Source organism: Lissotriton helveticus, chromosome 10 (genome assembly GCF_964261635.1).
Source record: "Lissotriton helveticus chromosome 10, aLisHel1.1, whole genome shotgun sequence".
Classification (NCBI taxonomy): Eukaryota; Metazoa; Chordata; class Amphibia; order Caudata; family Salamandridae; genus Lissotriton; species Lissotriton helveticus.
Window position 1 is genome coordinate 746,614,673 of NC_136071.1, and position 23,164 is coordinate 746,637,836.

The window sequence follows — 23,164 nt, forward strand, 5'->3', positions numbered from 1 at the left end:
GCTCCCCCTTGCTCATGGGAGCCCCGCAACTCTCCGGCTGCTTCCGACCCGGCCGCAGGCCCGCCCTCGTCCCAGGCAGAATTGCCTGACTTCCGGGCGGCCGCGGCTGGGCAGCAGCGACAGTTCTCGGTTCGGGGCACAACGAGGGGTAGGCTCCCTCTAATGGATAAATACCCCTGGCATGCGGGGTGGGCACCCGCTCAATTTACAAAAATAGAAATACGGGCAAAGTCGCGGGGTGGGCACCCGCGCATAAAATAATTAAATAAGCGGGGTGGCACCCATAATTCAGTATCCACCATAAGCGGGCATAATGCAGGGTGGGCACCTGCTAAAGAAAGTCATCAATAAGCGGGGTGGGCACCCGCCATGAAGGGGCCACGGGGGGAATCCCTACGCTGGGGATTCCCTCTTACAGGGCCACAGGGGAATGGAGCACAGCGCTCCCAGGGCACTAAAAGGTATGTAAAAGTCCTGGGGGTAAGGAAAATACAGTCAATGGTCCCAGAAGCCTTTACAGGCATAAAGGGTAAGGCAGAAGGGTTCCACGGAGTCCTCCAGGTCTCCAAGGTCTGGGCAGGGCCCATGGAGGCAAGCCTTTCCCTGAGCCCCAGCAGCAGCACGCCCCTGGCAGATTCCAGTCCAAGACAAGAAGATTTTCATGGGGGAACCAGATGAACAAGTTACTTACCTTCGGTAACGCTTTTTCTGGTAGATACAATACCTGCCTGTGGATTCCTCACCTTGTGAATATCCCCCTTGCGTCAGCAACATTCGGAAATTCTTTTTGTAGCCTCGCGCCGACGTGGACTCGGACGTCATAGAGACACGACATCGCTCGCGACTCCGCTGACGTCACCGACGCCTACAATAGGCCCACGCCGGCGTGATGACATCAGTTCCGCCCTTTTTTCCGTGCCTTCGAGGCACACGGACGGACCAATGACAGTAGACATATACACAGTATACGCAGTACAAATATCAAGGTAACACACACAGTGTGAAGCAAATGCAATAAAACATTTGAAATAAACAACTCCTTGACAATAAAATAAATACATTACAGAAACTCTGGTATAGAAGAGTGGACAACGGGGAGGCGGGTGGGTCAGTGAGGAATCCACAGGCAGATATTGTATCTACCAGAAAAAGCGTTCCCGAAGGTAAGTAACTTGTTCTTCTGATAGATACATCTGCTGTGTGGATTCCTCACCTTGTGAATAGAGTCCCACAGCAGTCCCCACTCCCGGAGGAGGGTGTCCACTCTTCTAAACCAGGAAATCCTGGAGAACAGAGCGTGCAAAATGACCGTCCCTCCTCACTTCGGAATCCAAGCAGTAATGGTTCGCGAAAGTGTGGAGGGCAGACCAAGTTGCCGCTCTACAAATATCCTCTACAGGAACACCTCTAGCCAATGCTGAGGTTGAAGACTTAGCTCTTGTAGAATGAGCCCTTATACTCTCTGGTGGATCCTTACCGGCCAAAGAGTAGCAGATCATTATACAGAGGACGATCCATCTCGACAAGGTTCTTTTATGGACCGCTCTTCCTTTCTTGCAGCCAGCAAACCCAATGAAGAGCTGGTCATCCAAACGAAAGTCTTTAGATCTGTCCAAGTAAAAGGACACCGCCCTTTTGGGGTGCAGACGATGCAACCTCTCCTCATCCTTAGAAGGGTGTGGGGGAGGATAAAAGGTAGGGAGAGTAATGGATTGACCAAGGTAGAAAGGAGTCACCACCTTAGGCAGAAAAGCAGCCCTGGTCCTAAGAACCATTCGATCAGCATGAATGGTCAAGAAAGGGGGCTTGCAACTTTACCCTCCTTGCCGAGGTTATTGCAACGAGTCAGAAGCCTCATAGGACATTTGTGAAGAGGCTCAAAGGGAGCACCCATCAAAAAGGTCAATACAAGATTTAAGTCCCACTGAAGGAGTAGGAGGGAACTTATTTGTGAGGCCCTTCAAAAACCTTAAAACTACAGGAGATTTAAAAAGAGATGGCTGGTCAGGCAAACAAAGAAATGCCGACAGCGCTGAAAGATAGCCCTTCACTGTGGCAACAGCAAGCCCCTGTTGCGCCAGAGAAAGGGCAAACTGGAGAACATCAGACAAATGGGCTCTCAAAGGGTCAATAGATTTTTCCCCACACCACGTGACAAATTTTGACCATCTATAAGAATAGATAGACTTAGTGGAGTCACGCCTGGCTGACAAGATGACATCCACCACGTCAGGCGGGAGAGAAAAGGAATTCAGGTTGCCCCGTTCAATCTCCAGGCATGAAGGTGTAATGTCTGGAGGTGGGGGTGTAGAACCTGCCCCTTTATCTGAGAGAGGAGCTCTGCCCTGAGAGGGAGACGGAGCGGCAGGTGAGAGGAGAGGTGGAGAAGATCTGTATACCACACCCTTCTTGGCCAGTCCGGGCGACCAATATGACTTGGGCCCGGTCTTGGCGAATCTTCCTCAGAACCCGAGGAATCAAGGGTATGGGGGAAACGCGTAAAGGAGTTGATTTCCCCAACTCAACTGGAACGCGTCCCCCAGGCTCCTTGCATCGGATACTGGAGACTGCAGAAAGACAGGCAGTGAGCATTCTCGCAAGTGGCGAACAGGTCCACCCGAGGAGTCCCCCACGTCTGAAAGATGTCGTGAACCACCTCCGGGTGAAGCCTCCACTCGTGGTCGGCAGAGAACTGACGACTGAGACTGTCTGCATGAACGTTCAGAACTCCGACCAGATGATTTGCCATCAGACAAATCTGATGGTCCTGAACCCAGGACCAGAGACGCAGAGCCTCTCTGCAGAGACACTGCGACCCCACTCCTCCCTGCTTGTTGATGTACCACTTCGCGGTCGTGTTGTCCGTCAGTACCTGGACCGAACGACCGCGAAGGGAGGGGAGGAAGGCCTTGAGCACCAAACGTATCGCCCGCAATTCTAGAAGGTTGATGTGAAGCAACCTTTCCTCTGGAGACCAAAGACCCTTGACCTCCAGATCCCCCAGATGAGCACCCCACCCTTGAGTGGATGTATCCGTTATCACTGTGGTCACCGGAGGAGGCAACTGAAAAGGCTTCCCCTGAGACAGGTTGCATTCCACGCCCCACCAAGACAGATCCGCCGCAGCTTCTCTGGAGATCCTCACTGACTCCCTGAGATCTCCGTTGTGCTGATACCACTGCCTCCTGTGGAGGCACCACTGGAGCGCCCTCATGTGCCAGCGTGCATGGTTGACCAACAGAATGCATGAAGCCATCAGACCGAGCAGGCGAAGGACTTTCAGGACTGGAACGATCGCTCCATTGTAAAATAAAGGAATCATTTCCTGTATGTCGTGAACCCCTTGAGGAGGAGGGAATGCACGACATACAGTTGTGTCCAGTACAGCACCTATGAACAGGTTGCGCTGGGAGGGCACCAGGTGAGATTTGGGCACATTTATCGAAAAACCCAACCTGTACAACAACTGGGTTGTCTCTCGCAGATGATGGAGCACTCTCTCTGACCACTCTGCTTTGATCAGCCAGTCGTCCAAATAAGGGAATACAGGAATCCCTGACCTTCTGAGATGCGCCGCCACCACTGCCATCACCTTAGTGAAGACTCGAGGCGCAGTAGTAAGCCCAAACGGAAGGACCGCAAACTGATAGTGCTGCGATCCCACCGTAAAACGGAGATACTTCCTGTGCGACTTCAGGATGGGGATGCGAAAGTACGCATCCTGCAAATCGAGCGACACCATCCAGTCTTCTTCCAGCAGTGCCTGAAGAACCTGAGCAAGGGTGAGCATCTTGAATTTCTCTTGTTTCAGATAAAAATTCAAGATCCTGAGATCCAGGATTGGACGAAGTCTGCCATCCTTTTTGGGAATCAGGAAATACCGGGAGTAGCATCCCTGACCCCTTTCCTGCTCTGGGACCACCTCTATCGCACCCTTTCTTAACAGAGTTTGAACTTCCTCCTGTAGGAGTAACAGATGTTCCTCTGAGCAATATCCCTGGCAAGGAGGGTAATTGGGAGGGAATTCCCAACAGGGAAGGGCATACCCATTTTCTACGAGATTGAGAACCCAAAGATCTGATGTAACCGATTCCCAATCTCGTAGAAAGTGGGTAAGCCGACCCCCCCACCGGACCCACATGATCCTGAATGACGGATCTAGGGCTGCTTTTCTGAGGCTGGGGGGTTGGAGGAGGTGGAGGAGGAAGAGACTTGACGCCCTCGAGGACGTGCCCTTTGCTTTCCCCTGTATGACCTATACAAGGTATTTTGCTGCTGCTGCTGTTGTTGCTGCTGTTGACCTTGTCTATAGGTACGAAAAGAAGAGCGTCCAAAACCTCTGAACTTCCTGGTCGTTGAACCTGTTACTTGAAGACCAAGAGATCTAGCAGTTGCCCTGCTATCCTTAAATCTCTCTATGGCTGTATCTGCCTTCTTGCCAAAGAGTCCTTCACCATCAAAAGGCAGATCTAACAATGCAGACTGCACATCAGCAGAAAAATCTGAGGATTTTAGCCAAGCTGAACGTCTTGTGGCAACCGCAGTGCCCATGATCCTTGTAACAGAATCTGCAGTATCAAGACCGCTCTGGATAACTTGACGAGCTGCCGCTTGAGTATCAGATAAAACTTCCTCAAAGTCACCCCTGCAGTCTTCTGGAACCTTTGGAATCAATGAACGTATTGAGTCCATAAGTGCGTGCACATATCTTCCCATAGGACAAGTGGCATTCGTTGATTTTAATGCCATACTTGCGGAGGAGAAAGTTTTCTTGTCCACTTGATCCTGTTTTTTAGCTTCCTTGTCACCAGGCACTTGGGGAAAAGCACCAACTGACTTTTTTGAGCACGCAGCTTGAATCACCAGACTTTCAGGAGAAGGGTGAGATGACAAAAAGCCAGGGTCCTCAGGAGCCACTCTATATCTCCTAGCCACACCTTTTGAGACAGCAGGAGCAGAAAGAAGCTTTTTCCACACCTCCATAATGGGTTCAGTCAACACCTCATTAAATGGTAGTAATGGTTCCACAGCTGAGCTCGGTGAATGGAGAACCTCAGTAAGCAGATTTGATTTAAATTCAACAGTAGGCAATGTCAAACCTAAAAGTCCTGCTGCCTTTTTCATTACCACATGATATGGCTGAACATCCTTAGAGGGCGCAACAGGACCTGATGGCAATACCCACTCTGGGGAAAATTCAAGACCACTAGCATCAGCTAGCTCCTCGAAATAATTTTCATCCAGTTCACCTTCCTCCAAGTCTGAATGAGACTCATAATACCTCCGTTCTTCCAGGAGACGTTGAGCTTCTCTCCTAGATCTCTGCTTAACACGGATTGCAGCCGGATCCACTGTCGACTCAGACGGCGCCGGAGCCGACGTCGGTACCGAATCCGAAGGCTTAGAAGGATGGTCCAGTGATTTGCTTGGAGCGGGCGACGCAGGTGCTGGAGTCGTCGACTTTGGTGGAGCCGGGTACTGCCACAGCGGAGTCGGGGCCGGCATATACGGCATGAAAGGTGCCGAGGCATAAGAGTGAGGCACACCCAAATTAAATGCCATTGGACCCATGGGACCCGAAGGTGCACCAGAGGGGTACCATGACCTCGAGAATACACCATACATAGCGTTGAGAAACGCTGAAGGATCCTGACCTGGTGGTGGAAAAGGTGGATGATCACCCTCAGGTCGATCTCGAGGCAGATTCGAATCTGTTTCAACAACAGGAGTCGATTCCTCTTCTTCATTAGGAACTTCACCGACCTCTTCTTGAGCCGGAGACGGTGTCGGAGTCGGATCGGAAACCGGAGTCGGAGAATGAACTTGCGACTCCGAAGGCGAGGCCTCGCCTTCTCGATCTGAAATCTCTTGTGGCGGGATCACTTTCGATTTAATCTTCTTGGGTGATCTCGACCTCGAGTCTGACTTCTCACCCGAATGACGTCGAGATTCATGTCTCCTTTTCTTATGCTTCTTATGCGACCTCGAAGCATGATTCGATGAAGACTTCGAAGCCGACGCCTCCAGAGATCTTGAGCTTGACCTCGACCTCGACTTCTTCGAGCGGGATTTTGAAGACTTCTTTCCTTTATCAGCTTTCAGTTTTGCCACAAGAAGCTTGGTCTCCCTTTCTCGCAGGGCCTTTGGATTCATTTTTTGACACGACGAACATCCATCCACGTCGTGGTCGGAGCTCAAACACCAAATACAGTCCTGGTGTGGGTCCGTAACGGACATCATCTTTCCGCATTCCCTGCAGGGTTTAAATCCCGTCTTCTTTGTCGACATAATAAGGAGACAAAGAGGCAAGAGAACAGAGAAACGAAGAAAAACAGTAACAGAGTTACCAAAACTACTGAGTATCCCGAAACCGTTAGCGTCGATGACGCGGAAAAAAGGGAACTGATGTCATCACACCGGCGTGGGACTATTGTAGGTTTCGGTGACGTCAGCAGAGTCACGAGCGATGTCGTGTCTCTATGACGTCCAAGTCCACGTCGGCGCAAGGCTACAAAAAGAATTTCCGAATATTGCTGACGCAAGGGGGATATTCACAAGGTGAGGAATCCACACGGCAGATGTATCTATCAGAAGCAACTCGTTCTGGAGCACTTTGTTTTGCTCAGCTCCCCTCTCTATTCACAAGACAGACCAGGGACATCAGACACACCACAGGGGGTGGATCCAGCATTGTGGAGTGAAGGCCCAGCCCTATTCAGGTCCCAGGTGCACTCCTCCCTCCCATCAACATGCAGATCTCTCCATTCACCACAGGGGCAGACCCATCCTGACTCCTGGAGCCAAGCACACCAGCCAGCTCCATCCAATCACAAGCCAGACAGTCAATTCACATTTACTGCACAGACATGCCAACTTCTAAAAGTGGCTCTTCCACACTAGACACATTAAATCCACGCACATCATCACGCAGCATTTAATCTCACGAGTTCGCACATACCAAACTCGTCCCTGCACTCCCCACACATCAGGAACTACCATGGACACACATATCCCCCATGCTATGGGAGGGCAGGCCAATCTCATCACACGCACTCAGAGAGCACACGCACTTTACACTGGGCCACAGTGCTAAAGTGCGCAGAGGCCTAAAATCACTACCACCATGCCAGAGACTAAAGGCAACCAGTCTAGGGGTGAACCTGCCAAAAAGGCCCAAATCCAACAATGTCATTCTTTCTTTTTGTTTTATTTCTCTTCCTCACTTTTGCCCGTCTCTCTTTCTCTCTTTTTAGGTGTTTCAAAAGCAAAGGGACAACACTGATCCTCAGGGACTCCAAATGAAAACCTTTGCGGTACAGCTCCTGTTCTATTAATACTTTATGCTCCCTGTATCTGGAATGAAGAACTCTAGGGTACTCTAGGGGCAGTGTTTAAGTTATTTGGTCTCTGTGTGCATTTATCAACTTCCTATATTAGACAGTAGTTCAGAAAAGGTTAGAGACTCCTGGTTTAAAGAGTGCTAATTGTACACTAGGCTGCATGTGATGGGGAAGGAAGTATTTGCTAGCTAGTTGTACCTGATGTATTTGGTGATGCAGGAGTGTAGAGCAGAAAACATTGGGATGTAGGTTTCATGTATGATGTAGGTAGTAAATGTGTGCTATGGAGTGCAGTGTAGATGCAGGTTAGAGTTTAGCTGGTGGTGTCAGATATCCCTAAAAATGTATCAGAGTGTCATGCTTACTCTAATGTGCATTGCATCATGATGTTCAGTACACTCATTTTCTAAAGGCAGACCATTTAAGGCACACTATTCCTTTCTTCCTCAGGATACTCCTTAATATCAATAAAACAATTCATCACTATCAAGTCTAAAGTATCACAACAACAAACTAAAGGACCTGGAATGATAAAAAAATATAACATTCAAACACTAGATAACAAACAATTAACTGTTGTCTTGTGAGTGCTAACAGCAGAGAGACTCTTTACTAAAACATTTAAAAGGGAATAATTGAATATTGCACCCACAATAGTATCAGATATGGTAGTTAAAAAGATCAGCACTTTGTATTTTACTCCTACCTAAAAAATAGGAAATGAGTGGAAATAAATGAGAAACCAGTGTGGCTATAACAAAAATGTTTGGAAAATGCCATATTTTATAGTTAGCTACTTTTCTGATTTTAATATCTGTGCAATGGTTTTAATTAACTATGCACTTTATAAATAAAACTGACTTTCTTAAACTTACTTAGTTAGTAAGGCCATAGTTAAAAATAATTTGTATGGATACAGTGTTACGTTAAGTGTTTGCATTTTATTTGAAACAGAAATACTATCGCTGCATTTCAAACTCTGTGATACCAAATATAACTTCTTGCTGCAGACACAGCTGAACTAGAACCTAATCTCTCGTATGGGTCCATCTGACATAATGTTATGACAAAGTCGCAGCTGGTGTCAATGCAGTACTGTACATAGAGTTATTCTGCTCTGCCTTCAATGAACGGCCCAAAGTGCAAGGTCAAAATATGGCCGTACATACTGGATTTTCATACGGTACATCAGCCTGTCTGAGCGTTACTGATTTACCTGCTATCAGCCCTTATTTTATGAAATCCGTCATCCTTTGTCAAATTCTATTGAAGGTGTTGTACCAGAATAGCATGGTAAGAATATTGACTGACATAAATACTCGGTACTAAACATTGTTCATAAAAGTTATTGCCACAATAGGAATATTGATGTCAAATGATATTCTATATGTAATATTGTAATATATAGTTCTGTTGATTACTACATTACCACCCACTGTAAAACTCAGTCAGTGCTCTCGCTATAATAGCTGCTATATTTCTTGTAGCTCCCACGATATCCCCAATCCAACAAAATCCCTTATATTGCCATTGCATTGGGTAACTGATTAGAATTTTTCATTTCAGGAATATCTTGTTTTTTTTGTGCCCCGTTGTGTCTCCCATGCACTACTTCTGCCGTGCTCTTTCCTCACATCCATTGTGGCGGCAAGTTAATCATCCTTTGCAAATAATTTCAGACACTCTGAGAGAGCCATCTGTATAACCCTGTTAACCATTCAATGACACCATTGCTCGTTTCTATACTGGCTTCAGACCATGATGGGACTATTATACAGCTGTGCTCTCGCAACTACAATAGAGTGTTACACAATTGATTACAATAGACAAGTATCAATAATGAAATAGAAGCAGATTCTTTGGTGTGTTTCTTGTCCCAGCAGGGTGAAGATTTATTGTATCCAGACTTGAGGAATATCACAATATGCCGACACGTGTTTCGTCGTGTGCCGTTGAGTCAACACGACTCTTCAGGGCTGGTGGTACAAAACATAGTGTGTACATATTTAGTGGTACGTCATATCACAGAAATAGGCTGCATGTGGTGACATAAAGTGCATTACGCATGCAGTAGTGATGTGCGTAACTAATTGCACGAAGTGGGTGTGATGGGTGATGACGTTCAAAATACTGAGAGTGTAACACTCTAAGGAAGTGAGTGGTTTTCCTTGAGTGATGGTGCCCTGGGTGTGAGGTTTGCTGATATTACGTGAAAAAAAATTTTTTGTAAAAAAAATTTTTTGTGGCAAGCGTTCACGTACACACGGTGGTCCTGCATGCCTAGGGTTACAGAGTGTCAGGATATCTTTGTGAAGGCAAGCTGAAGTGAAATATAAAGAAAGAGTTTATGGGTGACAAGTTCAAACCGGAGTGTGAGGATATAGTTTGAAGTCTAAGAAACTTGGTGATGTCTATAGTGAAATAATGAGATACATGCTCTCTCTACGAGGTTCAGTTATTACCTTCAGACTCAACTCCTGGATGTGGGTTGAGAATAGTCTGGAAATTATGGTAATGTTTCACGTGGGTGAATTAGAGAGAGACTAAAAGGGCGAGAGGAGAAGAGAAAACATCATCAGGAAAGCATAAAATGAGGAAAGTGCGAGAGCCTCTTGGTAGATGGCTAAGTTAAAATTATGAGATCAACCAGGATACTATATTGAAAGTATCCTTACCACTAGGATTGTTTACATTCAAAACTGTTGGTAGGTAGTAGTGGAGTATCCAGTGGAGTTAGAAGCAAGATCGTGTTTTATCTGCTCTGTTTCGCCTTTTTTTTTGGGTGTGTCAGAGACTTCAGGGTTAAAGCGCTATGGTAAAGAAATAAAGTAAAATAACAGGATCATTGAACTAAACGTAGCAAACATCGTCTTAACCCTGTCAACATTTATGGTAAAATAGCTAGAAAAAAACGTTTGCTAAAAATAACGTTCTATACCTGAATAGCGGTGTGTTTCAGGTATTGACCGGGAGGGGATCCATCAAGTAGAAAACCTCAGAAAACGGGTACGTTTTCTCGATAGGCGGTATGCTGTAAGGGTATTGAAGAGGACATGCACGTATTAAAAATGCGAAAATACGTTCGCGTGTGTCCATTGGCTCAATATTAAAAGGAATCTGGTAGATAGGGGGAGAGGGCCGCAACTTTAGTATCCCTCCTCCGTTGGTTCCCGGTGGCCGTCTGTCGTGAACGGACACCTGATCGGAGGAGGAGGTGTTACTATGTAGAGTTGCTAGACATAGAAGATGTCGGTTTGTTAGTATGCTCAAAAAAGGCCGCCATCTTGGCAAGGGGAGATGTTTTAGCTGAATATATTGTGCTAACGTGCTGTCATGTTGTGTAGACAAAGATAGTATGTCTACGTGCTAAGTATATGAAAGGCGAGGAAAAGAAATATCGAGTGAGACTCTTTAGTCATATTTATCGCGCTACTGTTTATTGGTTCAGTGCATTGTGCTCGCGTACTGGCATATTGCGTAGGCAAAATTAATTTGTCTACGTCTCATATAATAACGACGGAGATGATGGATATTGTCAGATAGAAATATGTTCAGTGGAAACCTTTATCGTTGTTCTATTGGTTGGATAGGAGGGTGGAAAGCTCCCGAAATAAGTGTCTGCAACTCCCCCTTTTTTTTATTAAGTGTCTATGAGTGTGGTGTGTTTTTTAGAGAAGGTGACTCGATAGGGTAACATTCCACCAGGTGAGGGTGCATCATCGTTGTAGTGTATTGGTGACTTCATAGATCACATTATTATACATTTAAAACAAAATTAAATTAGCTTTATCTGATCTCACCAGCATACTAGTAGATGATGAGAAGCTATCCCCTACTGACAGGTGTGATAGGATACAGAACATCCAAAATGACATGTATGGTTACAAATCAACATTATGACAAGCGTTACATCAATAGCAATATGTGCATTATTAAGTGACATTTTTGTTCCAAAAGATGTAGATCTTTATACAAAAGAGTGTCTGTGGTCGTTTCATGTAAGTTATAATGACTAGAAATAGATATGATTAGTTTTCCAAAAGTAGGATCCCCAAAGGTAACTCATTAGTTACCTAGAAAGTATTGAAGCTCAGGGTCGTAGTTTAGCCCATGTTCCACGCTCTGTAGACGCATGATCCATGTGGCCTCCCTACGTCTGAGCGTCAGTTCTCTGTTGCCCCCCCTGATGTTGAGGGGAATCATGTCGATTCCAAAAACACGCACTTTGATGTCATCCTCTAGAGGTTGGCACTCGGCTACGTGTAGGGCTACTGGGTACCTCGGATCTCTTTTTTGTATAGCCCTCATGTGTTCTGCGACTCTTTCTTTGAGTGCCCTGATGGTACTGCCAACATAAATTTTACCACATTTACATTCGATTATGTAGACAACAAATTTGGTCAGGCAAGTAATGTTGTGTTTGATTTTATACACTGTCCCTTCCGGACCCTTGAAAGTTGTGGTGCCATGTTTCCCCCAGATACACATGGAACAAAAACCACATTTATGAAAGCCCAGACCTCTTGTGGATAGCCAATCTCGTGCCGTAGTACTCGAGGGAACTGTGGGGCTCAATTTATTTCTCAGAGTGAAACCCTTTCTGTACGTGATGGCAGGTCTGTCTGGAAGGAACTCCTTAAGTACGGGATCCTCCGTTAACAGTTTCCAATGTTTATTGAAGCTCTTTTTGGTGGTGTGGTTAAGTGCATTGAATTCTGTTATTAATCTGATTTGTCCGGAGGACTCTGTCTCCGTGCGTGTCTTTAGACAATCAGATCTCGATGGGACTATCTGGAATGCCAAAGGTCTGACTGAATGATCAGAGGTACTTCTGCTTTGCCGTGCCAGGAAAGATGCAAACCTTTGCAGCCAATGCCCTGAAAGTCCTGAGGTTTTCCATGACTGAGTGAATGATCACCATGTGTTGGTGATAAACTGTTGTTTACCGAGCTCGTAAGGATGCTATCCAGAGTGTCAGCAGTCACCAACATGTTCCTCTTTGTCACCTCCCTTTGAGTGATGGTAGTATACATACAATGTACAAAGGCTTGTTCCTGCAGGAGTGTTAACTGGAAGAAAAAGTACATTTCATACATGTGATCAACAGAGTCAATCAGGAACTTATTCACAAACTGCAACATACTGCAAAATGCTTATCCCAAAAGCTTTGCCCGAAGACCTCTGCCTCCACCTCTCTTATCTTTACTACAAGATCTTTGCCCCACACATACACCTACCATTTTGTACTACCTGTGGGAGTGATGGGAGAGAGTGACTGGAAAACAGGGAATAGTTATTATTAAATGGGAGAGCTTTAGGGAAAGGTAGAAGGGGTATATATATATATTCATAAAAAAAAAACAAAGGTTATAGGGAGGTTACAGTTAGCTTCAGATTTTACACACTCAAACCATATAAATTCAGCAGTTATAGTTAGAGTTATCTCAAGTAACTATACATGTGCCCTATGGTAATTATAACTCAACCCAGCCATGAACAGTTATTTCATCAACAATTTGACAGCAAATGTTGCACTGATATTATCAATAATGTCACAGGAGATGTCATGAATGAAGTAAAATGTGAGGTGCATGGTGAGGATGTGAGTTATAGTTGCCTTAGGGCACAAGGTATAATTACTCCACATTAGTAACATGGTCGGGCCATGGGGAACGGGGTCCCAGGGCTGAAATCAGCCTGGTGAGGGGGTCTCTGTGCCCCCTCACCCTTCTTACCTATGGCTGTGCCCCAGAAGATGGGGTCCGAGGCTAAAATCGGTAGGGGGCCTACGTGCTGCCATCTCAATTTTTTATAAACCTGGGCCCCGGCAAATGGGGACTCATCCCAAAGAAGGGGGCCACCTACATGCCTGACCTATATGAATATATCCCCCCATACACAGGACCTTACCCACCCAGGGGGACTAAAGAAAACAAGCACAGGAGATTGTGCATGTTTATTTTTTTTCATTTGGCCACAGATCCTCTGGCACCCCACAACCAGTCCTAGGGGGTCAGGTTATTCCTACCCTGCCCCATTGTATTGTTTCCCTTTTTACTTGTAAGTCGGGCCAAGTTCTGAGTCCCAAGATGCCTGCCACTACTTTCTGGTAGAAGTGTTGGCAGCCAATCAGATCTCACTATGAGACCTGTAGGATCTGAAGACCCTCTGTGTCTCTAGATATACATATATACATATATATATATATTTTAATTAGAACGACTGAACAGATTTACACCAAATTACAAGAGCATGCTTTATGCCAAATTTGGTGTAATTCCATTCGGAGGTTTGGGCTATAGTTACGTTCAAAATTCCTATGGGAAATTCCTTGAGAAAAAGTTGGTTTGGGACTTCTACCTAATGGCAACTGCCAGTAGGTGATTTAAAAATATATGTAAATAAACAAGCAAAGGATGTGTCTGTTAGGGGGTCCGATGGCCTGTAATATCAACAACATTTCTCCTTAGTAACAAATAACGACTAAAGACACTGCTAGTTATAAACCACCTCTTCCGATTTCAAGCGGTGCAGTGTCTCTGCCCATTTTTAGTTACTAATGAGAATATGGAGAGTTTATCTATCTATCTATAGATAGATAGATAGATAGATAGATAGATAGATAGATAGATAGATAGATAGATGGATAGATATATTATTCACTATAAAGACAAAGGTTACAGGAACGTTAGAGTTAGGCTCAGATTCCACTTTTACAAAATCTGAGCTAACTATACCATAGCTTACAGGCCCGCAATGCACTGTTTATGACCTCACATATTACATCACTCATGACATGGTCAGTGACATCACTGAGGACATCACTGATGCATTATTCACAGAACTACTCACATGCACCCACACACACACCCACACAATCACTCACAGAACCATACAAGTACTCACACAACCACTTACTCATCAATAAAGCCACTTACATACCCACTTACTCACTTATACAGCCACCAACACAGCTACTCATAAAACAAGTCCCTCATCTTTCCAGCCCCTCATGCACCCACTCATTAATCCATACAGTCATTCCACACCCACTGATGGGTCTCCACGGCTTCTAGAAGCCCAGGAGGGGGGAAACAAAAGCCCCCGGGAGGTGGTGGTCCCCAGGGCTCAAAGAGCCTCAGGAGGGGACCCCACACGAGCCCCCTCCATTTAAAAAAAAAAAAATGCCCCAGGGGCCCTTTTGAGAAAAAAAGCATGGGAGCCGTGCTTGGTTTTTTTTGTCATGAATTATGCAAATTCTCAGCATTTTTTTTAATGCTTTTTTGCCCTGATGGGTCCCAAAGGGTTGGGGGTCAGGATCTTACTACCCTGTCCCCTTTTCTTTTTTTCCACAGTTTTTAGGGAACTCGGCTGAAGCAGAGCCCCAAGATAGCTGCCAATACTTCGGGCCCGATTCACAGAACTAACTTAAGACAAAATCCTAAACTTACTACTTTTGGTATTCACAGAAGTTAGGATTTTGTCTTAAGACAGACTTAAGACAGATTTAAGTTAGGATTCTGTCTTAAGTCTGTCTTAAGTCTGTCTTAAGTCTGTCTTAAGTCTGTCTTAAGACAAAATCCTAACTTCTGTGAATACCAAAAGTAGTAAGTTTAGGATTTTGTCTTAAGTTAGTTCTGTGAATCAGCCCCATTCTGTTTGAAGTGTTGGCAGCCAATCGGAGCTCTGCATTTCCCTGCACAAGCTTGTTATTATTCATGAAGTCGTTGCGACCCCATATAAAAAAAATCAGATTTCTTATAATTTCTCAAAAACTACTGAATGGATTTACACTAAATAACTGAAAGTGTGATCTGCATAACCAAATCTACCTTTCTGCCACATTTGGTGTAATTCGTCAGGATGCAGTCGTGTTCAAAACTCCTATGGGAATTAACATGGGAAACACACTTTTTTTGACCCCACCCCCTTTTCTTGGCCCTTTCTTGAATGATCACCCAAAATATTTCCTTGCACAACAAGACTCACTATGACACTTTTTTGGGAAAATATAGTGAAAGTTCGTCAAACAACGCCAAACGCCAAGTTACAAAACGCTTTTCCTATGGAAACATGGTCCTAACTATAACTACCTACTGGCGTCCGCCAGTAGGTAATATGGCATATATCTATATAAACATATTGTCAGCATATAAATATTTATTGGGCTATAATTACAACCATAAAAGAGCATACAATCATATGTTTATAAAATAGTAAAAACAAGTAGGTTTAAAATTTTTAAAAGGAATATGAATGTGTCATCAGTAACAATATATTAAATAATCTCATGTACCACATCAAGGTTAATCAGGTCTAGATTGTCTTGATCTCAAAGCAGCATGTAGAAAGCAGGAAACAGCAAAAAGAAAGGCAAGCTCAAATATTTGCAAAACAAAATGTAGGGTATCTTGTGGAGACATATTGTTGCATCCACAGGGTCCTAAGTGCCTGAATGAGTGTGGCCCACTGATGGCCTATGACAATTTCTTTGCAAGACGATTTTTTGCGAAGAGGCCACTCAGGTGATCGATGCTTTAGACAGGTCCAAGGGCCCTGGCCATGATGGCCTTATGGGAGCTTTCTATAAAGCTTTCAAACAACAAGTCACTCACATCTCTTTGTAGCGGTCAACAGGATCTCCTGCAAAACACCTGCTGCAGTTACCCTATTTGATGCAGAAAAAAACATTTGACCCCTTGGAGTCGCCCTTCTTGAGAAAATCTCTGATCAAACTGGGAATCCCACTGTGCTCATCTCCTTGGTCAGGCTCTTACATCCTAATCCTGTGGCACGCCCTGGAGTCAATGGCTCCCTAAAGGATTTGCTCCCTATCATGAGGGGGACTAGGCAAGGCTGCCCTTTATCTCCTCTCCTCTATATTTCCTTAATGGACCCTTTGGTCTACCACCTTCTGGAGTGCCACATACATGAGGCCTCCAGCTCACTCCTGACCCTTACTTCTTTCCCTTTATGCCGACAACATTCTGCTGTTCATTCGTCATCCATCAGAAAATCTCCCTCCTCTTATGCAGGACATAGAGTGCTTTGGTGGCCTCTCTGGGCTTCAGATTACCTGGACTAAATCTGAACTCTTCTCTCTTACGGACATCTCCCGTCCCATTTTCACAGATTACTCCCTAACTTGGACCAAGCATGGTATCAAATACCTCGGCATACATCTTCGTAGAGACAGAGACCAGATACTCCAGCTCAACTATAATGCCGCTATTGATGCCCTTACAATTCAAGTATAGCATTGGATCAAACTCCCTCTCAATGGCAGGGCGAGTAGGAGTAGTAAAAATGGTGGTTCTCCCATGTTTTTATATCTTTTCTTGAATATTTCTATGCTGCTCACACAGGACTTTTTCAACACTCTACGCAGCCTTTTAACATGCCTCATCAGAGCTGGCTGCCACCCCTGCATGCACTAGGATACCCCTCCCCTATAATTGCAGCAGTTTCTGGGTTTCAGACCTTCAACTCTACTGTCTTGCGGTCCAGTGCCTTTACACACATGGTATCAGCCAGATGTCTATCTCCCGTACAATAATCCTTAGAGAGACCAGCTAGATAAACTCCTTTACTCTTCGGTTCGGCCAAAGTGCCTCCCAATAGACTCCAGAGATGTCCAAACCATCTCCACAATGTGCTGGACCTAGCAGAAACGTAGACGGATGCTTGGCGATGCTCCCTCTATTCCCTACTCTTCCTCTAACAAACAACCCCTGGGAACCACTCACACATGAAAAGCTAGCACAATGGACAATCCACCACCATGATCTTTTCACCGTAGGCTATGTCTTGACCCATGCCGATGATATTCACTTTCAGAAAGCCTCATACATGGACCACTTGATATTTTCACAACTACACGACACCCTTTTATCTCTCTTTCCCTCCTACCCCTTAATCACAGACCACTTCCCTTCACTGACGCTCGTCGTCTTGGACACCAATGGAAACCGGCTAGTCTCCAGGTCATACCGACTCCACATTGCCATGATCCCAACACTACTTCTCACATCCAGGAAAACTCTGGAGTTGACCAGGGCTCCCCACTTACAGACATAATGAGGTCCTATTGTTTTTCATAGACCCAACATATTTCGGTCAACCACAGACCTAAATTGCTACACTTTTAATGTTTGCATCGAGCATACCTTTCCAACTCCGACATTGCAAATTTTGATCCCACACGTTCTGACCAATGTCCCAAATGTTCAGCCCCAAATGCAGATTTCACACACTCAGGCATGACCAGAGTAGCAGTCACACCCGACACCCTCTAAGCACTTCTGGTTTACACCAGCGATATTCCGAAGTACGCTCGCCGGCAGAAGTTTGCTACGACAGGGCGGAGCTGTGCTCCTGTCCTGCCATAGCAAACAGCAATGTCCTGGGGGTAGGCACCCAAGGACATTGCAGGAGCTGGCACTAGGGGGTGGCACTCCCCAGGGCCATCAAGGGCTCCAGGAGGGGGCGCGCAGCCCCCTCCCATCATTTGCATAGCTTCGGGGAGGTGGTGATCCCCGGGGCCAAGGATCCGTAATGAACGACAGTATTTAAATAAAGTTTGCCCTGGGGAGGTGGTGATCCCCGGGGCAATGTGGGGAGAAGCAGGAGCCACCCCCCCCCCCCCCCCCCAATTTTTAAAATTTTATTTAAGCCCCGGGGAGGTGGCAATCCCCGGGACAGTATGGGGTGGGAAAGGAGCCCCTCACGCAATTTCAAATAAGGAAGGTGGTGGTCCTCGGGCTGCAGGGGGGGCGCATGCCCCCACACATAACTAATAAAGCCTCAGGACCTGGCCACCCAGGGGCTTTAAAACACAATGTGTCGGAGCATGCACTCCATTTTTTAAAATATGTTCAGCTGGAGTCACACTGGGTGCGCAAATCCAGCCAAAATTTAAAAAAAAAGCTTTTTTGGGCCCTGGGAGAGCCCCTGACCAGGTCTAGAGGGTCAGGGTATTTTTACCCTGCCCCCTTTTCTTCTTTTTAAATTGTTTTTTTCTCCTTTTTCCTTCTCCTCGTACCAAGTCACAAGATAGCTGCTAACACTTCCTGGTTTGAAGTGATGGCAGCCATCACCACCCCCCTTTTCCAAAATCGGTTTTATCCACACTATGTGTGGGAGGGTATACTCAGACGTGAGTCCCTTGCTCATTGCACCATCAGGATTCAAGCAAGCCGGGCCGAAGAAGGCTGTGATGCCAGAAACCGGTCCCCGGAAGCTTGTTTCCTTCCCAGTATAAGAATTGGCTTGGTAGTTTGGTTTGCCCTGTTCCCATCATGCACTGGTACAGGAACAGACTAATTTGCATATAGCCAGGTTCTGAGCTGGGATGGTGCAGTGAGCTAAAAAACGGTGATGGATTAAAACCATGATCTATTGACTTGGTAAGAGTATTCTGCATCATTCAGAAACTCTGTCCATCACCACCCCCCTTTTCCAAAATCGGCAGCCAATCAGAGGCAAGCTCATGCTCGGGAGGGCTCAGCCAATCTGATCTCACAATTCACAAATATCGATATCTATAATTCTTTAAATACCACAAAAACTACTGAACGGATTTACCCCATTTGAAAAAAAGCATGCTTTCTGGACCCAGAGCTATCAAATTTGGTGCCATTCCGTTCAGCAGTTCGGGCTGTAACCGTGTCTAAAGTTTCCTATGGAAATTAACATGAGAAAACACATTTTGGGACCATCCTTTTTTCTCGCCTCCCCTCCCCACTAACCCCCCCCCCTTTGACGAATCACCCTGAAACTTTCACAACAGGAGTGGACCAGAGTGAACAATTAGTTTTGAAAAGTATGTAAAGATTCGTCAAACGGCCCCAACTCTGGCGCACTCTGAATGTGGTGCCAAAGTGTTCAGTGCGACCCGCCTCCTGTTAATACCTCATTGCAGCCGAGGTGCTGGCTTGTAAGCTCTATAAGAGAAGTTTCTTTTTCTGGGTCCACGCCCATCAGAAGGAACAGACCCCATAACTTCTTCCAGTTGACCCTCTCAAATGCGGATGTAAGGTCCACACACACTAGGTGGAGAGATCCTGGCTGGGCAACAGTGTACACTTTTATAATTAAGTAACTGTTTAGACATTGATCAGTAGTCAATTGTCCCGACCTAAAACCATATTGTACCTCTGTAAATATATAGCTCCCATCTGCCATCAATGACAACCTGTCTAGAAGTATCCTTCAAGACCTTTCTTCACTGTATCAATGAGTGAGATAGGGCGGTAGCACTGTGGGTTGTCTTTGCCCCCATCTCTAAAATCTGAACAATAATAGCAGAGTCCCCTCAGGCCCTGACAACTGACGGATGTCTCTGGACGCTATATAGTGCAGGCGGCAGTGGCGGGAATGCAGCTGTTTCCTGGCCCCTCCTCACCGGGGCAGAGCAGTTTGAGCCTTAGAGTCTCTTCAGGCCCCAACCACAGACATATATATATATATATATCATTTGTCTGACTCCCACGGAAGGACTGTGTCTAATCCAGCGACAGGCGAAGAGCGCTTAGGATCACTTATCGAGGAACAGCCCATGCAAGATTTAAGGCACAGGAGACGGATGGTGATGATGGAAACCAGCGTCTGTGGCACATCGGAAGCAATTTATTCCATTGGGCATACAAGTCACACAATCCTTAAAATAACAAACGGAGATGCCGGTTCACCATCTGCATACCATCTCGACTACTGCCTCCTGATTGGTTAGAAAATAGCCAATTGTGACATTAGATTGCTTAAATTCTCACGGTTCTACCTATGTCGAACATTTACTTTTGGCCCACTTATGACGGCTGATTGCTGAAACCCATATGCGGCCAATAAAGTTATGATGAATGCCCCAGGAGTGCTCCAGTTGCTTTTTTGGTTGTTGACTAAAACGGTTCTCACCCCCGCTAATTGGAGGCACCAGTCGCGAGTTTGGCGGAACTGGTGGGAAACGTGTATATATATATATATATATATATATATATATATATATATATCCAAAAGCTCGTCATTTTAATCCTCCCAAAACAACGATCCATGGCACCACAAATGCTTATCCAGCAAAGTTTATTTCTATGGCAGTCCTCTACGCGTTTCGGAAACCAAGTTTCCTTGTTCACGAACAAGGAAACTTGGTTTCCGAAATGCGTAGAGGACTGACACCGAAATAAACTTTGTTGGATAAGCATTTGTGGTGCCGTGGATCGTTGTTTTGGGAGGATTAAAATGATGAACTTTTGGATATGAGGGCGTCGCTACCCCGCCACGGCCCGCCATCACAAGTGGCTTGTAGTTGAAGCGAAGGTTACCGTTGGATATACATATATGTATATATATGTACATATATACATATGTATATATATGTATATATATATTACCTACTGGCGGTCGCCAGTAGGTATATATAGTTAGGATTTTTTCTCTATGGGATTTTTGAAAATTCTATGTCTAATAACTTTGGCGTTTGTGGACGGAATTGGCTGAAATTTTCAGGAAAATGGAACATTTTGTTTCTGAGCAGCCACTGAAATTTTGGGGGGGGTCGTCAAGGGGGGGCCGAGAAAAAAGGGGGGTCCCAAAACACGTTTTTCCCATGTTAATTTCCATAGGGCGGTTGGCCTCACTTTTAGCCCGAACGGCTGAATGGATTTGCACGAAACTTGGCAAAATTGTAGGGACTGTTAGCCTGATGTGCCTTTGCTAGGTCTCAAGATATGTGCTCCAGTGGATTTTGAGAAATTAACGTTCAAAAAAAGATATATATCTGTAAGCGCGCTCCGGGCAGCGCTCCGGTTCGCGTACTTGACGCGTAACGGAACTTCGCAAAGCGAAGCTGATTGGCTCTCCGGTGTCTGTCAACATTCTAAACAGTCCGGAGCGGCCGCCATCTTGTCTCTCGGTAGGATCGAGAGACAAGTGGAGGCCAAAACAAAGGGGGAAATGACCATAAGGGGGCATAGTAGATCCTCCTTGACCCCCTAGGTTTGATGTGGAGGCTTTAAAAGGGCGTGGGGAGCGCCCGGTAAGCGCACCGGGAAGCGGTCTGGGGAGCGTACTATAAGGAAAAAAGAATGATAGACTTTTCAAATATTGTATGTTAATTGATTGTTTGTTTTGTTGATTTTTGTTTAATTTCTTTATTTTTTAAGCAATTATTTATTATTGTGATTGTGTTTCAAAATTTAATAAAATGTCTAACATTTCACTGTCTGAAATGTCGTTATTTTCATTGAACATAGCTTGTAATGTTTGAGTGTGTAAAATGTCCTCATTTTCAAGGAGGACATCTACTAATTGCACACATTGCAGTAGTTCTTCGTCCCAAGTTTCATCCATAAAATTAATGTAATTTGGATCAATGATTTCTTCGTTGGTCTCTGGAAGGACAATTTCAAATGAAATTTTCTGTTCGCCTTCCATTTTGCCTGAAATTTGCATTAAAAAAAATATATTAGTAGAGATAGGGCACTGTTGGGATTAATTTTAGATAGGCAGTTTTTAACAGTGAATTTATCTTTGGGCAGTGTATAGTATCAGAGTGGAAGTAGGAATATAAAAAAGTGTATGTGATTTAAGGTAAATAAATTCATAATTATACAAGACAAGCCTAACTCCATCCATAACTATAACAGAGAAGTCTATCTAAATGTATAACTACTACAGAGGGATAGTATATAACTATCAGAAAAAATTTACCATATTAACTTAAAGTGCACAATATACTTCAGTTTTTAAAATAACAACTTACCTTTATAAAGAAGTTGAAGTAATTACTGAAAATCCTATTGAAATGTACACCAGGAAGTAGTAGTCAAAATGGCTGTGTTTCTCTCTCTTTTTTTATATATATTCAGGTACATAACCAATCAAATGTCAGGTAAAAAAAGTAGAAAATGAAAGTAACATTTTAATTGGTTGTCAATTCCAACACTTCAGATGTGTTTTGTGAAGTAATTTACCTCAGGGTATTTAGAGAGGTCTACAGGCTAAATAACTAAATGGAATTCCAACCAAATTAGTGAAAATGGTAGGGATTGGTATGTAGTATGAGCAATTCTATATTTGGTGAAAGTGTCTCCAGGGTTTCTTCTGTAAATTACTTTCCCACCTTTTTTAATGGAGCGCTTCCCGGTGAGCGCCCCCCGGTACGCAAACCTGCAGCGTTACGGGAGTCCACCATTTTGTGTTTCGGTCGAATTAAAATACAAGATGGAGGGCAAATAATGTTCAGAATGGGTAGAAGGGGGCACGGTAGACGTATCTTGACCCCCTAGGTTTTCTGAGGGTGGCTGAGGAGGCCCATATGTGCGGAAAAAAACATTTTTTTTTTAAATTTTGCGCGGTTAGCTTCCGGTTCGCGTACCGGGTAGCGCTCCGGGGAGCGTACTTTGTTGAAAATTTGTGAAAAAAGTTAGAGTAAAATAATAATTGTGAGTGATCACATGTAGGGTAGCTCTGAGAAGAGCTTTTGGGTTTATGGTACATTTAGGTACTTATAAGTAGGTACCAATGCACAGTCTTAAATTCAAAATGAAAACTCTGTTGCCCTCATCTGAGAAGTGAACTCCATCACCTCTGTAGATATCTTGCATGTAGTAACGCAAGTTATTGTTGTACATGGAGCCCATTCCATGGTCTCTCATGTAAGCTGAAACAGATTTGTTTACATGCTTCCTCGACTTCTCAATTTGTGGACAAAATTGGTTCGACCACCTCCATTTCTGTCTTTGGCATATATTTGAATATACCAAGGCAGTTTGAGGAAAAAGTGCCATAAATTGCTCAAAGGTGTCCTTTAAAAGCATTTCCAGACC